We start from the raw sequence: 4,235 nt of genomic DNA, 5'->3' as shown, positions 1-4,235 counted from the left end.
CTTGGCACATCAACCTGTAGCACCCAGGATGCATGGCAGACACCCGCCGTAGCCGGGGCTGTGCTGGATCTGTGCCTTGCACGTACGGAGCTCAGTGTGTCTGAGAGGATGGGAAGCGTGCGTGTGCGTGTGCGTGTGCGTGTGCGTGTGTGTGTGTGTAAACCCAAGGGTCTCACTGTGACAATGATCTTGAGGTGCCTCACTCACACAGAGACCCTCATACCTGTCCCTAAACCCACTGCCTGTGCAGAAGCTCTTGGCTCAGTCTCTGGACCTGAAGCCAACTGCTGTGTCCATCATCTGTCCGTCCATCCGTCCGTCCATCCATCCCACTGAGCAGGTCCCAGCCTCCTCCAGCACCAAGCTTGTGTGCTCTGCACAGCAAACGTTTCTGGCAGTTTAGACGGCAGCTACAAGACAATATTCATGCGCTCTTCAGCTTTACTGGGCACATGACCTGGATGGTGCCAATGGTATAAACATTTGGCTTCAATTTATTACTTTTTTCAGCAGGCTCTGTCTCAACTGGGCGGCTGCAGAGTGGCTCTGGGGCTGGGGCTGGGGCTTGTCCCCTTCCCCGTGGGTGTGGAGAGAGGAGCCGAGGCAGGTGGCTGGCATGCCTGGCTGGGGCAGCCTGACAGCATTTACCCAACTTGATGGGATATTTTTATTTTTTTTTCCATTCAAGTCTGTGCAGAGCTGCTGGCAGGACTGGAGCTTTTGTGCAGATTGCAGATGCCCAAAATATCTGTATTCTGGACTGAACAGACTGAGGCTGAAGTGCCCGCGGTTGGCTGATTGAAGAGAGCATATGGGAATGCAGAAAGCCAGCCAGCCAGCCAGACACCCACGGGGAAAGTGCCTGAGCATGTATGGCAGCAGTGGGCGAGAGGACGGGGAATTCACCGAGCACTGCTCAGCCCAGGGCTCCCTCCGGCAGGAGCCAAGGATGACCCCGGACCGCGCGTGCCTGTCTCCCCGCCACAGCTCTCCCATCAGCATGTGATCTTTTTCCTATTTTATGCCGCCTGCTGAAACGTGAGCTCAGTCCAGGAGACGGTTTTGACCCAGACCAGCTTGTGCTCACCCCAGCCATGCCTGGGCACAGCTCGAGGGCTTGGGTCCTGCCCAGCGTTCTCCAGCCTCCCAGCAAACCGGCTGCATCCGTGCCAGCGATGGCCGCATCTTACTGGGACAGAGGTGGTATTTCCAGCCCAAAATAATTCAGAAAAACAGTTTCCCAGATTTAGTCTGCAAGCCAAGGCTGGGCTGAGCTGGACAACAGTAATGGGGCTCCTGTAAAGCCTTATCCGCCTCATATATACTCTTTCAAACACATATATGGATAGACTGACCTATCTATAGAAAACAAGCTTGTTCATACATATCTCTAATTAGATTTATATAGAATATAAATATGTTGGTTTGTTTCTTTTTTAACACATAAAAATTCATTGGAAACAGGACACTAAATTAGTTTACTTTACTAAAGACTAACATACACGGCTGAAAATCAGGTAGGATGTAGTTTATGGAGGGTTTTTCTTCCCCTGAAGGGAAGAAAACCATATTTATGTCTAAAACCTGCTAATTTTAAAGGCAGTGCACAGAAAACTAATGGTACAATTTATTTCTTTCATTTTACTCTTTTCATTTTGCAAAGCTTAAACTTTTTTAATGCGCTGGCATGTATGCGGCTCATGTAAACACAACCAGCTGAGGCTACTGGAGAAAGCAGATGGAGCTTGGTACCTGCGTGTGGACACTGACCCCAGGGTTTGTCTAGAGATAGAGATGAAATGGGAGCCACTCAAGTGTGCTCAGTCTGATTTTAGAAGATCTTTTGAGTGTTAAACATGTAATAAGATGCTTAGTGATATTTTCACACCAAGATATGTTCCTGGCTGATTTACAAAAGGCCACAGTCTCCAGCTTTACATGGGTAAATGCTTTTAGAAGTTGGCTTCTGGGATTTTGGAGCATATCAAACACAGACTCGCTGAATGTCAGGGGTTGGAAGGGACCTCGAAAGATCATCTAGACCAACCCCCTGCCAAAGCAGGATCACCTAGAGTAACCTAGAAACCTGCCCATGCTTTCTGGTTAACTCTAACCCTGATCCTATATCCCAAGCCGTAGGCTGGGTTTTGCACCTGAGCACTTTTCCAGGGCTCCAGTGACAGCCCAGGACCCTGCTGTGTGAGGCACTGTTCACCCGGCAGTGCAGCATTTGCAACTCTCAAAAATTACTTTACTACACCTAAGCAGCCTATTAAATTCTGGAATCCTACACATATTCGATTCAATAGGATTTAATGATCAGGCTGCCTGAGCTGCCTCCCAAACTGGGACCTGATCTCCTCTCTCAAGTCAGTCCCTTAGATTATTTCACCTTTAAAATGCTTAAAGATGGGTATGGCTGTTCTTCAAACCAGGTGAAGACTATCTATAACAAGAGGTCAGTAATACTAAAGTGCTCTGGTGCAATTAGTTAATTAATTACGATTCATTAATACTAGCCCTGACCCAGGGCAATTTTCTGTTCTCTCTCCTCTCTGCTGTACCACGGTTTGGTGGATGGGGTGTGCCGTGGTGGTGCAGTCCCCCCCATTGCTGCCTGACACCCAGCAGACAGCTTCAGCCCCCTACATGAGGGATAACGGGGACCATAACAGGGGTAAGGTGGCAGGCGAGGCAGCAAGCCCAGATGTTGCTGCAGAAGCTGCAGCTCAAAGGTCACAATGGGGAGAAGGAAAAGATACTTACTTTGTGTATCCATGTATATATTTCTATATATAAACTATATATGCATGTTTAAACATATCTCTACATAATTATATAGTCAAATTATATACAAGTTTAAACACCTATACAAATAAATACATTTACTCATGGTCACAGATTTAGGGCTCTCTTGAGAAAGGTGCGTATGCCCTGTGCTCATGGCTGGTGCTGCCCTCAGTCCCTCTGTGACAAACCCCCATGCCATGGAGCCACTGCCCTGAGGTTCGCAGCTGAGGCTGGGCACAGGTTGTACCCATCGCAGGGACGTGCTGTGCCTTTACTGCCCAGTTTCACCCTAAAACAGCGCAGCACTTTCAGAACAACCATCTCCGACTTCGTCCTCTTTAATGTGTCCATCTCTCACCTTTCCATCACCAGCTTCTCCATCTCCACCAGCCTCTCCAACTCCACCATCAGCTTCTTGAGCATGGGCACACAGCTAATAAATCTGAGCCTTTAATTGTCCTCCCACACAGCCGTGGCCTTATCTGAGCCATCATCCCTCCCGCTAAGCTGTGTTACACCTCTGCGTTTCCAGGTTTGTGCTGCTGGTGTCAGCAAAAGGGTAAACCCACTGTCTTTTGGCTTCAGTTTTAGGTACAAATCCCCCCAGTAACACCTCCTGGTTGCGTGGTCCCACGTGACAGGTAAGACATGGTGTTGTAGCTCTACCTGCGACCGATGTACAAACCCTCTGCTTTTATCTCATGTAAGGTCTCACTTTTTTGGTTATGGAGCTGAAAGTATGCAAAACATAAATCCCATTGCTAAAGACATCAATAAGAGGGGAAGGGGGTGCTGGTTCCGATCACTATTTACAGCTGGTTGTTATTCAGGTTTCAGGAAGCCCCAGGGGAGATTTATTTAACCCCCATCCCTATAAGCTCTGGCACTTTTCCACGGCCCTCTGGGACAGTGGGGAGGACACTCTGGTATCAGGAGCCGCGGGTCTATCGGGCTGAGCAGAAGCTTTTCCAGGAACTATCTAGTGCAACACATGACTGTGCCCCCGGCCGAAGGGCGATACGTGACAGGCATTCACCGGGCTCCCGGCGAGTCAGTTGACTTTGTTATTCAAACTATTTTAGTGATGGTTTTTAATCCCAGGCTTAAGTTTTTCTCTTTCTTTTTCTTTTTTTTTTTATTTTTTTTTCTCTCTGAACAAGGGAATCTCTACGTTGGCAGGATTCAGAGAGGCACAAAGGAGGGGAATAAAAACAAGATTCAGCCAGAAGAGGGGGAAAAATCCCGATGCTGTTAGCATTCCCTGTGTGTGAGGGGGGTAAAAATATTTTGCTGTGGACTTTATTTTAAAGAGTAAGCGCCAAGAGCAGCCCAGTCACTATGCAAATAAATCCTGCGCTCGGCCTTTCTCTCTCAGCCTTAAAGTTTTGGCGCTGGGCTCATTAGCTGCAGGAGCAGACCTGTGGGGCTGGCGGGACCCTCAGTGC

This window comes from Apaloderma vittatum, unplaced genomic scaffold, assembly GCF_000703405.1.
Source record: "Apaloderma vittatum isolate BGI_N311 unplaced genomic scaffold, ASM70340v1 scaffold28238, whole genome shotgun sequence".
Classification (NCBI taxonomy): domain Eukaryota; kingdom Metazoa; phylum Chordata; class Aves; order Trogoniformes; family Trogonidae; genus Apaloderma; species Apaloderma vittatum.
The sequence above is the reverse complement of the archived record's forward strand: the minus strand, read 5'-3'. Positions refer to the sequence as shown.